At 39.3% G+C, this 14,491-nt stretch overlaps 1 protein-coding gene and 1 long non-coding RNA gene across 4 annotated transcripts in view; one reads left to right on the top strand and one right to left on the bottom strand.

Moving 5' to 3' along the window:
* The window catches only part of LOC119649167 (transcription factor AP-2-epsilon), a 361,599-nt gene that overhangs the window by 142,183 nt on the left and 204,925 nt on the right, over positions 1-14,491 (bottom strand). The window lies entirely within an intron of this gene.
* LOC119649170 lies at positions 3,170-5,215 on the top strand. Its single transcript, XR_005249098.1, has 2 exons — positions 3,170-3,373; positions 4,982-5,215. It is a non-coding gene; the product is annotated as an uncharacterized LOC119649170 (long non-coding RNA).

The following is a 14,491-nucleotide window of genomic DNA, read 5'->3' as shown; positions in this document are numbered from 1 at the left end:
AAAGAAAATATATGTATACGGAAATATAAGAACGTACTGAATTTAAGGTACAAATATACCGAAATACTTTTTTTTCTTTTCCTTGTTTTCTCCCAATGATCCACACGCGAACGGGAAAATGTTTCGCACCCACTCCGACCAGAAATTCTTGGAGGCTACAAATGCGATGTTCTCTGTATGTGAGGAAGGTCTTCCGCAGCTCGAAACTCGAACAAGATTGTTCCAGCGAGAAACCGAGGAAATTCACATCAGCGGCAGCAAAGCAGACTATCGCTTTTCATCCTGCCGCCTCGCACCCATGCACAAATTTCTTAAAACTTGGTTAACGTCGTTTTACACATATTGGTAATTATAAAGTAGGAAAGATCGCCTGTCGTCACAACATCGAAAACTATGCATCGCTAACTCATGAAACTAATTTCCCCTTCCACGATATCCATCCCTTTGCTCGAAAACTTCCTTTCAGAATCCCAGCGTTTTCCAACTTTCTTCTTAACAAAAAAATCTACTGGGATCCAACTGGTAACCAAGCAATGCACCAAGCTGAAATTCGGAAGATAAAGACACCACTTTAACCGTAAGCGATTGAACAACTCCACTCCAAACGGCTCCAGAAAAAACAACGACATTTTCAAATCCCGGTATTCACTTCTTTTTTCTCAAAAATTCATTCGATTTATCATGACGCTTTCGAAACAACTTCCATTTACTAGGAGAAAATATGATTCAATCCTAAATCTTGGAAGACTCCTGTCATCCACCGTTTCGCTGGTGAACAAATTTTCAATCCCACCGCCGTTGATCAGCTATCCACCCACGAACCGGTCTCCATGCCGCTACGCTCGCCTTGAATTCGATTGAATCCCGAGAGTTCATGTTGCAGCAACATGCGCGTGCACTTACGGATGCGGCAAATCATTCCCCTCTGTCAATATCAATTCGGTCGAATGGATTCAATAATGTGCAATCTGCGGCGAAATTGAGGGTAATTGCACATTACGGAATGCATTATTTGAGCAAGTTAATTCAGAAAAAGGCGAATGCGATTCTGCTCCCGTCGTAAATCGGCGGTCACTGCAATTTCCTATCTTGATTGTGTCTATATGGCCAGCGCTATTTGACCAGATTTAATAATAATAATAATCGTTGGCGCAACAACCAATATTGGATCAGGGCCTTAAAGTGTGTTGGAACACTTCATTCAAGACTGTAACGGTACACTATAGGATTATAGTACCCTATAGGAGGCAATGTGGTCAGCATTGCGCTCGCTCGAGATTACCCTGATTTGACTCAGGTACTCATTCACAGCTAAGTCAACTGGTATTCAACGGCAAATCACGATGCCACCAGTGAAATTTGAACCGGGCCCTAGAATATTAGAAACCGACTCTATTGAAACTACACTCCTATCAGCTGTTGTTCTCAAACGGATTTCCAACTGGACGGCGATCCGGCCAAATGTTAGCCTTCGCATGTTCAATGTTTCGCTTTAGTGGGAAAAAAGCGTTCGGATTTCATTTAATACTATATAACATGAGCAAGTCTATGTGAAGTAGATCAATGATCATTTCGGAATATTATGAAATTCCTCTGTTTGAATTTCAAATGTTTAAATAGAAATGGTCTCAAGGAAACACAAGGTGGTAGGGCTTTGTAAACAAAATCAAAGTGATCATTTTAAAAATAAATCTTAAATCTTTAATGTAAGTGTAAGATGCCGGGTTGGGAATTCGCAAATTGGAAGGAATTCATAGGAGGAACTAGGCGATGTTGAAAAAGAAGAATTGCGGCATTAGAACCATGCCTCAGCTTGTCACCGGATCAGCCGAACGATATGTTTCACATGTCTCAAAACCGCAGATACTACAAAATTATCATCTAAAACAGGTCATTCATTAATAGTCACACCAAAAGCATCATTTAGTTTCGATCCTTCCATTCCAGGAAACGTTGAAGTCAAGGCAACAACGGAGCAGGTTTTTGAGGATACTAAAAACGAATCTTTCTCAATGAAAAACATTAAATTCCTAGGATCGAAACCCTTAGTCAATAATTCGGCAGATTCAGGAATAATATGAAATCAAAAAACTTAAGCGAGTAACCTGAAATGAAACTTTATCGCGAAGAATCAAATAATCAACTCATACATTTCATGAGTATTGAAGAAATGCTTCAAATCAAGAAATCTAAGCCATTGAGGAGTTATTTTGACAAATATATGTATAACTTTGAACTTGAACAAAATTATGTGCTCCGTAATTCTGCAGGCATCCACACTAGCAGCGGTAAGAACATATGTCAAACTTCGAATATGATTGCAAGCAGTAAGACAGCAGCCGGGTGACTGAAAACCCGTAATCGGCTTATCCATGCATTGAATACGATAAAATCTCTTTCGAGAGATTATTAAAATAATTTTTTAAATTAAAATTTTGCACTTTTTGCTGCCAATTTGAGATGAGGTAGCGTGTGTTATTCAGATATGTATCAAATCCAAAGTTGCATTAGATTCATTTTTGAAAGTGATTATCGTGATTGTGTTGTGGATATTAAAGATAAAATGGTATTAATTATCAAAGTAAAAAAAAATTGGATAACACCTTTTGGTTTTTTAATTTTGAATTCTTTCTATAAAAGGTCTGTTGCCAAAAATTACGTAAATTTAACAAAAATTGTCCTAATTTCATCGAAAACCCGAAATTTGATAGTCTATTAATGAGTTATCATTATATATCAAACACCATGTTCATCAATTTTTAGAGCCACTAAAAGGAAAAAATCCACAATCAAATCTGATTCCAATTAAAAACGAGCGAACTATCTTTAGATCTTCAAGATAAAATTTATGTACTAATTTTTCGTTTAGACTTTTTCTTGTTGGCGCGCGGTATATTCAAGGCGTTGGGTTACCAAAAATAAGTTTTATGATAGACGAAAGGAAATAGATATTTTTTCATTTTTTCATACTTATAAGTGGATAATGATAAATTTTATACTAATTGGCATTTTTAGATTGCACGACTAGACTATAGACTATGCAAATGAACAGGTTTCTGAGTAGAGCCGGTAGGATTAAGAGGGGTGGAGACGACGTTAATCTGGTTGGTGATTAATATAAAAATGCTTTTCAAATTTGAATCTGTTCTAGTGCACATGGTGTGTCTGCTGATTAGTCCTTTTAAGAGTGTACACAGTATCTTCATACTCACTGTTATTTTTCCTTTCACTCAGTGCTATGCGAGTGATAAGCTCAAGGTATCGAGATAATACGGGGCAGCAAAAGTCAAAATTCTAATACTCCAGCAACTCAGCCATCGCGTCGTCGCGCGAAGAAATTAGAGATACCCAATTACGAAAATAGAAGTAAATGGTAATAAGCCCACATGCAAATGGTAACTCTACCATATTTTAACCATACCCAAAATATTAACTCAACTAAATAAATTACAAAACCGTTCGGCACGCACCCGCACAGTACAAAAAGGGTGCTTGCTCTAGAAATGACTAATTCAAAAAAAAGTTAACTACAACAATCAATGGGACAAAAACTGATTTGAAGTTAATTTAAAAACTGCCGTAACCAATTAAGAAAATGAATCAAAACATTTTCATTTTTGACTTGATGTATCGAATCTGATTAAATTACTCGAATTTTAAAACGCTCAATCAGAGTTCTGAGTTAGGAAAAAAGTAGATGTGTGAAGCTCGTATGTGGGGTTCAGATGGAGCAATATTTAGATAGACGAAAAACGGCTTTGTAAATCATATCTGCTCATTGGAACAAATATTTACTTGCAACATCTTTTTTACTTTCGAAGGAAATAATAGGAGAAATGTGTTCATAATTTTTATTTGTTTGAATCGATTTTACTTCTGCACTTGCCTATCTTCTTAAGTATTATTATAAGATGAGCACATAATTCGGACACAGATAATTTCGGAAGTATCTTTAAAGGGTTCCTGGTTCTTAAGAGAATCACGTAATTGTTCCTACAATTATTATTTTCCAGGGTTTCATTATTGAATCGATTGACTGTAATTGTCTTTTTGCTTTTGACTGCTTACAACTACCTATTATCGTATTATCACATTCTCCCTTTACGAGGCATTCTTCCACTATTTAGTTTCCGTCAATCTAAAAATGTTCTAATTTATTGCGAAAATATTTTACGGCCTGAACTACTGGTCATTTAAGCTTTCTTTGGCATTATGCTTAACACGTGCGCGACGAAGAAAACCATCATACGGTCGGCCCAGAAGAGTTCTGAAGATAGTCAAGCATTTTACCAGAATTATCCATTTGTTGAGATGATGCCGGCACCCTTTTAAAGCAGGTCTACTTGATCTCCTTACAGCGAGCAAAGGCGAGCATCTTAAGAATGAAAGTTCCGTTACTTGATATTACATCTTTATACGGTGTACGGTCTAATATGTGAAACATTGTGGCGTGTGTCTTCTTGTAATTCAGAAATGTTGGATCTGATCTTGTTCATATGTGTATCAGACGGTAATTACAACGTATGGGTACAAGTATGTGGGAGCGTGATGTGCTTTCGGAATGTGCAAACGAATTTGCTATACCAGCTTTTCTCTGCAGAATAATCACCTCGCCTAGCAGGTTGGCTATGGTATCTGGATTTTTGTCCCATCGGAATCTATGGTATAATCAAATCAATGTTTATCAGAATTATGCATATTGAGTACGTGGAAGTGGAGATATTTGCCATGACTATAATGGTTGTCCACGCATGATGCACGGGTTGGACTAACACATATTTCTTCAATATGAAATGTTACAGAATAAGATCCGCGTTCATGTTTATCTTCAGATAACTTTTCGCAGCATAATTTTACTGGGATGATGGGAACTTTGCAAATAAACTCTGTTGCAAGTGGCTCTCAATACAATAGTTAACTATTTAACTGAATAATGGTAACAGACTATAAATAAAATAATTCTTGATTTTTTTTTCTTTAGCTCAATTACAAACTTTTCAAGTTCGTGGGACCTCATACATGCTCTACTTTTTCGACTATTCCTCGTCATGCGATTAGTAAACCACGTTTCAATGTAGGAATTGATTTGTCGAATTTAGCACACGTTTCTCGCTACATATAAGTTGGCATTTTAAAATATAATTAATCCATTGTTGTTTTCTAGAACGTTTTGTTTGCTCGATTTTGAATAAAAAGATTGTTTTTTATTAAAGAGGCTTGCATGGTTTTTATTTTATTTTTAATCTTCGAATACATACAAGTAGGAAGCATCCATCAAGGCCATCACAATGAAACAAACACCCGAGACTATCATGAGTTAAGGAAAGCCCCATTATAGGCGGCGGTTAAACGGATAGAAATGTCTAGCTAAAATTCATAAGTCCCGACATGATATGAAATATACGAGGTTAGACAATTAAGTAATGAGACTGATTCAATAAAAACCTTATATTTAAAAATTATTCTACAACTCTGCCATCCCCTTCAAAGTAGTCTCCTTGGGCAGCTATACAGCGATCCAGCGCGTTTTCCACTCTTCGTAACATTTCTGGAACGCTTCGAGTGGGGTGTCCGCGTGTACCCTCGTCACGGCCGCTTGGATGTCCGTAATTGATTTAAAATGGGTTCCTTTGACCACCGATTTTGTTCCAGGGAAGAAAAAAGTCACAGGGTGATATATCATATCGTTTCCAAAGCTGTTTCGCCCAATCTGGCGCAACATTTTATCGCGTTCGTTTCTCCATTTTCCTGACGAGCACCACCAACACACGTCTACTCAACACGACAGACCAGGCGAACTAAACAAGCTAGAGCGATGGTGAATATATCAATGCAAGGGGGAAGGATGCCGGGGAAGGGGAAGGGAATTTTAAAGTTGCAGGTTTACCACAAGCGCGCCAATAAAATCAGTCTCATTTCTTAATCGTCTAACCTCGTGCACTGCAATAGATTCAGCAACCCAGAAACTGGGAAAGTGGTTACTAGAAAATGGAGCTAGATAGGGCATGTACGCAGTAAAAAAAGCGGGAACCTTCGTAGACGCATCCACAAAAAATAAGGAAATTTCCGAATGATGGGATGACGGTATATACCAAGAGCAAGTGGGTAAAAAATCCTTTTCGCCCTATATCTTTCAGATCGATTTGCCTAACACCGTTCGTACTCAAAACAGCGGAGAATGTCATAAACAACTATATTAGAACTAACGTTCTAATGCGTAATCCCCTACATCATCGAAGGAGCACACAAGTAAGTCCATAGCCGGAAAAAATGGGGTTCCATCCCGAAGATACTACTATGGATATATGCTGCAATAGTAAGGACAATGATTACTTATGGGGTGGTAATTTGGAGAGAAAGAACTGAACTCGGCACACAAGCCAGAGAGTCCCACAAACTCCAGAGACTGGCTTGTGTGTATATCAGTGGGGCAATGAACACATGCCCAACGACATCCCAGCAGGTCCGTCTAGAATTAATCCCCCTCCATCTGCACATACAGATGCAGGCAAGAAGGGAAATCTTTAGGATGGCCGGGAGTATCAGTGAGTGGGGAGTTGCCTAAACCAAAGGATGATTGATATTCTCTCTAGGCGGTACCTCGAATTATTGATACCAAGGGATAACATGACACTTCGATAAGTTTGAAATACGTTGGAGTAACAAGGCAAACTGGGAAAACGTGGCTGTGACATATGGCTTAAACCAACAACTGATTTCTTGGTACACTGACGAATCCCTCACAGCAGAGAGAGCGGGTGCTGGTGTCATTGGTCCAAGGATAATGTACTTGGAGCTACTGGGTAAGCATAGAAGTATATTTCAGGCGGAAATATACGCCTTGGACAGATGTGTCTCCTTTAATCTCCAAAAGTACTACAGTGGGACTGACTGACTGACAGGTTTCATAAACAGTCAATAAATGAAACCTACTCTTACCGACTTTTAAAATATAAACGGATGGCTATATACCCTGCGCTTACCACCCACATTTTAAAATACAACCCCGTCAGGCCCCAACAGAGGAGACTGCAATGTCGGAGAAGGATACCTTCTACAAGGCAATGAAACGACCTGCGGTGCCTGCCCCAGGTAATATATGGAAATCATATTTGGTGATTTTAGCGTATTAAGGTCCATAGCTTGCATGAAAGTAAGCTGCAATAACTGATGCTAGTAGATATGCAGAAGATGAAGCATCGATGAATGATCTTCACAACCGTTTAAGGAACGTTATCATTAGTACAGCCACAAACATATTTGTCGTCATAAAAAAAAACGACTCGTTCGATGATGATTGTAAGCCAGGAAAGGATCGAAAGAATGCTAAATATTGGGCAATGCAGTAACGTCAAAAAACACGGACTCGCGTAGAGATTTACCACAAACTCCGTTCAACCGAGAAGCGAAGAAATACATTATAGGCTCCAAATACCTCCGGCCCATACCAAAGAAGCTTCACTCTAGCAAGTCAGCAACAAATCAAATTTTCTTCTGCGGCAGTCGATGAAAAAACTGTTAGAATATAGTCATCAATTACGCTTTTCATCGACTTCAGGGCCGTCTATGATAATATAGCCAGCGTGGAATTCTATACAGTCGTGAGGAGATTCGATATGTCGTCAAAATTAATACGAATAAGCTGAATCTTATCAATAACGAAGCCACATAAAGGCAGTAGGGTCACTCTCGAGAGCTTTCACAATCAACAACGGTCTATCGTGCAACTTCTCTAGCTTGGCCTTGGAAAAAGTGGTCCGCGATGATGATGTAAATGAACAACACACTATAATCTTCAGGTCACCTAACTGCTGGCCTATACTGACAATAGTGACATCATGGGAAGAACAGCCCACAATATACAAACTGTTTCCTCTAGATCGAGTAGGCGATGACTGACCCGAGATATTGGGCTGCATATTATTGAAAAATCGCTGGCGCAACAATCCAATTGGATCAGGGCCTTGAAGTGTGTTACGGCACTTCATTCAAGACCGTAACAGTACACTACACGGTTAAAGTACCCTGTAGGAGGCAATGTGATCAGCATTGCGCTCGCCCGAGATTATTACCCTGATTTGACCCAGGTTCTCATTCACAGCTGAGTAGGCTGGTATCTGGTGTCAAATCACGATACAAATTCCACTGCCACCAATGAGATTTGAAAGGCAACCTTACGTACGCCTTGTGTTCTAACCATTCAGCTATCTGGACATATTAATGAAGGCAAGACGAAATACATGATGTCAAAGGCGGCCAAGGTCCAACCAGGTGAGTTCTAAGCTCATATGGGAATGTCGTGAGAGATTGAATACGCTGGGCTCACGCAATAAGGTCTGGATACCCTGGGTTGTAGGTCATGTTTGGTTGAAAGGCAATTATGCAGCGGACGAACTAGCCAAGAAGGAAGCTAGGACCCTTTTACATGGGCCAGAATCCTTCAGTGAAATCGGAAACGGGACGTTAAAAAATGAAGAGAACAGTTGAGGGAACTCCACTGGGTTACGAACCCAAGCGCACAAAGGACTCTTCAAACCTCTCTAAGAAGAATTTCCGAATCATAGTGGGAATTCTCACTGATCACTGCCTGCTATACTATCACCAAGGGAAACTAGGGATATCCGCGGACACTGCCTGCAGGTTCTGTGCATCGAAACCTCTGTGCACTTTTTCGGACAATGTCCGCAAAGTAGCTCGAGGCACATAGGAAAGTACTTAATACCAGATGCAATGTTGAAAGATTTGGAAGAAGGGAATATACTGATAGTCCTAACGGTTATAGGCTTGTTTGACCAGTAAAGAGGGACGCAGTGCGACTTCCCTTAACAGAATAACAATAATGTTTTCCTTTTTTTCTTCAGCCTTTGTCCCATTCACAAGCAGGGTCGGCTCGTCGTCATCGGTTTCGTTATTTGGCTGTATCAAATGCCTGATCTGGATGCAATCTCGAGACTTTTAAATCCCCATCCAGCGTATTAAGCCGCCATTGTTTCGACTTTGATGTTCAGACCAATCTTGGTAAGTGAATTCTCGTGATCACGTCAATACAAGATCTTCGTCTCCATTACCGCAAGATGCTGACAGTGATTTTGCCTGTTTCGTGGGGATTGGTCGTCAAAAATTCAGTTTTGTTTCGATTCAATCTGAGACCGTGTTGAATGAGGCGATCATTCCATTTTTGGAGCTCGGGCAGCAAAGGGAGCACCTTTAAAAACTAAATAAATGTTAAAAGATTATATCCTTATAAGTGTTTTTTGCTTAAATGGAGCTAAAAGCTCCTCCAGCTAAAATTTGGTAGCACTTGTTCCCTTCATCAGTGCTAAGATTTGTTTATTAATTCAAACATTTAATTGCTGGAAACACCGCATAATTACACTCAGAATAAATCGATTAAGCATTCTGAGGTATAAAGCCAATGTGCAATGAGTAAACTAAAAGCTATCTGTGAAAGCATTTATCCATGATTTGAGACTGAATACACTTAAAAGCAATAGAAGTGATTGATTGGGGGTAAGGATATCTTCCTCTTAGGAAAAGAGCAAATGATAGTAGTGGAAGGATGGAGGATAATTCGAAATTGCATGGTATCGATTGCAAAACTAATTAATGTCTCAGATACTGTTACCACCTTCTATACTTAAATTATGGTATCTGTGAAGTAGGGCATTGCGAATCAGCAATTCCTCTACTTCAATGTTGTTTATTTTGGGCCTAATTCTTAAAATGTAGAGATTTGCTTAACATTTAACAATTTAGTTTACCATCAAGTCTATCCTGCTCTTCTTTCAAGATTTTTTTTTTGTTTTTTTGGTATTTGTAAGCTGTTTTATATATATTACACAGTTGGGTCAAAAGTTGTACAAGACTTAGCAAATAAAATTCCGAACATCAGAAGGGGTATAGCGAACTATTAAAGAAATCTCTGAGCGATAATTTGTAATTGAATTGGACCCAAGACCAGGTTGCTTGTAGTTCTTTGTTTAAACAGGCCTAGGCCAGCTACGGGTCATTTTGCCTTTGACGATGAAAGTAGTCAAACTTCTACATACATTCAAGACAAATTTAGGTAGCAAATAAAGGGAAATTAGAAAAGGCTCAAAATTTATCTATAATTTAATTTGTTTTGCTAATTTCCTAGAATTAATTGGAAAATAATGATAATAATTAAAAGACTTAAGCTTGTAACTCGAAACTAACGTAAGAATGAGAAAATAATTGATAGATAAAACTAGATGTACTATTATAAAATAGATTTTTTTACGTGCTGCTTTTTTACGATTCTGGGATGATGCATTTCATTCAAGGCCACATTGAAAATGCGGTAAAGCAGGGACCGAAAAAATAAGCCCTTAATATATCAGCGGAGAAAAAGGCTTACCGGCCAAGAAAAACTGCATATGTAAGAGTCGATAACATATGAATGGTAGCTCTACTATTGGCAGTAACAGCAGAATTCAGCAACGGAAAGCTCGAACGCTGAATTAAAGACAGTTAGAAAAAAAAAGAAGGGTGAAAAGAAAATTTACTCCGAAGTGCTTCTTGATTCCAAAAGCAGCATATGTCCTATGTTAATATGTTTCGATTCAGGGCTTGATCGATAGTGTGAGGGCGAGTAAAGAAAGAGGACCTTACGTAAAGCGGAAAGGTCTCACGGTAAAGTAGACAAGATGTTCAGTCAGCAAATTGATATGACATCTTAAAAGTAGGAAACAACTCTGATATACAAGGACCTACGAGTGGATGATATCAAATGATAATAATCTATGCGGCCTTAATGGTCTGAAATCCGATGCAGGGTATCGCGCAACATAGATCACTATCACCACCACTTTGTCGAAGGAATCAGCACTTAAACCAACTGCGACAATTTTTGTTTAGGGTTTGAGGAGTCCTAAGTCCCCATCCACTCCCAGGGCAGAGGTAAGGCAGCATCTGATAATTTGCCTCTGCCCTAGTAAGAAATCGTAGCTGTCTTCGTCTCTCTTTTGACAACTGCAACAAATTAGTTGGGAGCAAGCTGTGTTCTATATAGCTATATAGCTTACTATATATAGTAAGTGAGCACATATCTCGAAAACAAATATATAAAGACAAAATCCTCCAGATATTTTCATTGGAGCAGCAGATTATGCTGTATGGTGTTCAAAGCGCCATAAGGTGCGGTGACTGCCGTGTCGCAGGTATCGACAAACATTCAGTATATAGAAGAACGCTACTCTGAATAGATAAATGATACTGAGTGATGAGGCATTAATTTGCAAGCCATATGGGAACTCGGCTTTAATATTCAGAGGAAAGGCATATCGAGCAATGGCGTCATATTCCCATGTAGAAAACATGAATTTTAGGAATGCGTCGCAGTGATGGTCTTGGCTCTTCCTAGCGATGTTATAACATGATTGAGCGGTAGACTCGAGAAGCTGGCTGAAGAGGTGCCTGGATCAGTTTTAAGGACCATGCCATGATATGGCCAAAGCAATGCAATCTGTACTCTTTATGCGGCTCAAATCTAGTATCGCGGAACAGGTAAAACTGAATTTCACATACCATCTAATTGTACTGAAGGTATCACATGTATGCGTATCGCCGAAGTGACGGCTTTGAATTTTCTAGTGAACGTGAAACACTATCTTTACAAAAGGAGAAAAGCGATATTTACGAATATAACTGTCGACTTGCGAATCGAATTACCTCCTGATACAATTTTTTACGGTTAGGTTAGGTTGTCGTCTGTCTTGAACATACCACTATACTCAGAAATCCCTAACACGTGATGTTCCATTCTGTGAGGTCAAGGTGGGCAAGAAGCACATTGAAGAATGCCATTAGTGTAGACATATTGCTCTGTAGCTTGATTGAAGTGGTGTGAAAATTAGAGAAGTACTAAAACGCGGTAAACTTTATAATAGTGACTATATTAAGCAAGTTGGAAAAATTAGAACACAGTTGGAAAGCGGCAAAGGAGATGATTCTGTGGCGACAACACGAGAAGTAAATCTTAAAGGCGGCACAGAAAACAAAAAAAAAAACAACGGAGAAAACGGAAAACCTCTCAAATGAGCAGGAATCTGTGAACAACAAGTCCAGGAGGAGAAAGAAACACCCGTATCCTGAATGCAAGAACTGGACGCAAGGATAAAATATGAGAAATATAGAACGGTAATGGCGTAGGAGAATATGACTAGGGACGCAATAAAATCCCCCAATATCGTAGCCAGCGAAGTTGATTTAAACTATTTTGCTTTACGCTGAAAGTCACCCAACGTAAATTACTCATTTTAAAATATGGGCCGCACTGCTGACCGACGGCTCTTTTCATCAATATTGTCGGGATATTGGAGGTCATGTAAAGATTACATGAATTTAAATGCATAAACTTTTTCAGATTATCATTCACTGGCACTGATACAAGAATTGTTTGTCAAATTGCTCCAACAAGAAATCTTCTGGATATTAAACATCATGGTTGTTACGGATTTGGGAATACCTCACAAGCGTTTCAAAGGTGCATGCACCCAATCTTTATGCATCATCACGGGATTGCCAATCATGTCCATTGCCCACACAAAGGATAGTGCTCCACCTCCACGAAACGTAGCCTCACGGTTAATAAATACACATTTCACTCCGACAATCAAGCACGAAGGCAACGAAGGTACAGCAGGGGGTGAACTGTTAAGCCTTTGAGAGAACAACATGCTTCAAAGTTTGGTCGGAAAAATAATCCAAAAAGCACAGGAAAAACACGGGAATGACAACGCTATACTGCGATATTTCAACCGGAGGTATACACTCATATAATTATGCAATTTTTCTAGTCATTTGCCAGTATCATACTCGGGCGGAAAGCCACAACTCAAACTCTGAAAGAAAAATATATCCGGTTCGTAATAAGGAGTACCAAAACACTCCTTTCCTTCCAAATACAGCTTTGACTCCACCATGACTATTTTGACAGTATCACAATTCCCAGTGTCGATGGTCAACATCAGATTCGTTGACTGATTCACCCGCTGGTCGAAGGCAACGGCGTGTATGAGTAGCAATAAGACCTTCTGGTTATTGGATTGCACACGTTGTCATTCTGGGGACAAACATAACGGACTAGGGAACAACATCGTCCTATTTAAGGTCTTGCTCAGCTTTATCGGAGTTCGCAAAAGTTGTACCTCGCCCTATTATGATTCTTCACACGGCATGGTAGAACAACAACAAATGTCCTTGTAGACCGCGTGGTGCGACTATAAAATGTTCTGCACAAGCTTTTCTCCTTTAGTGCTCCTAGGACTCAGGATATTTCATGGAAAGACCTTGGATGTCGTACTACAAAGATGATATTCAAAAGTTCTGCAGTTTTTCCAAAAACAGTGACATTGACATCATTAAGAGAGTTTATGACACAGCACCGCAAAGGGATGTGGCCAATTTACCAAGTGTGTTCTGAGCTAAAAAACTGGAGCTGTTCACACACATTCAGATCACGTGAGACTCTAGAGTAACTGCCGTAGAAGATCATAGAAAAATGGGTGACAATTTCTGAGTCTGGGAATTTCAACCAGCCATTTTATCGCGGCATGAAATGCAGAAATAGTATCCTTAAGAAACGTCTTTATGGAGGACGCTGAATCTCATCAAATTCATCTCGAAACCAACCGAATAAGTGAAATTACGTAAACGGTATTAACAGCAACGAAGAGAGGGGGAAAGATATGGCGGCAGCTAGAGTAGTAAACGCAACATTTATGGCACGATGGAAAGCGCTTGAAGAAAACAGATACTGCTTCTACTAAGTATCCATATTTGGTTCTACTTTACTTTAAATGAGAATGAGATAATCCACAAAACGCAGATACCCCAACAACAACATGAACAAGCATGCAAAGTGACAGCCAATGCCATTCAAAAGTATCAAGCTTTTTTAACTTTTCGACAAAATTACGTTGCGGGCACATGTCCTAGCAGGATTTTTTGGGGATGTACTCTTGGCTTGTTTATTTGCAGTTGCATCCTTGTTTCCTAGTGGTTGTCGTTGAGTCTACATTGCAGGCATAGCTCCATGTGGACTTAAGTGTGAAATTGCGCTGTACAACTCGAGCGCGGTACCCTTTGCTCTTGCGGCAAAAGTGTTAGATAGGTTTCGCCTCCACTGGTACAGGCATAAATGCTAAGCTTCCACTTATTATAAGCAGGTATCGTTGCGCCAGTCATAGCGGGGCTCTGATTGTGGTTTCCAAATCATTTCGTGTCCAATGACGACTGTGGGATGATGCCTAAATGATACGTCAAACCCCAAGGACCTGGAATTGAATCAATAAATTGTTCGACATACATCTCCCATTTATTTTTCTCAGTACTTAGAAACGTTGTAGGGAAGAAGATGGAAGTGCGTGCTTATTCACAGCAATTCTTATGTATGTTGAACCTGGACCAGTTCCAACTGAAAATCAATAAACATCACAGTCATATTCATAGTGTAGAGCAGCATTATTCA

The sequence above is a fragment of the Hermetia illucens genome, chromosome 2, assembly GCF_905115235.1.
Source record: "Hermetia illucens chromosome 2, iHerIll2.2.curated.20191125, whole genome shotgun sequence".
In the NCBI taxonomy this organism is placed as follows: Eukaryota; Metazoa; Arthropoda; class Insecta; order Diptera; family Stratiomyidae; genus Hermetia; species Hermetia illucens.
The sequence above is the reverse complement of the archived record's forward strand: the minus strand, read 5'-3'. Positions and strand labels throughout refer to the sequence as shown.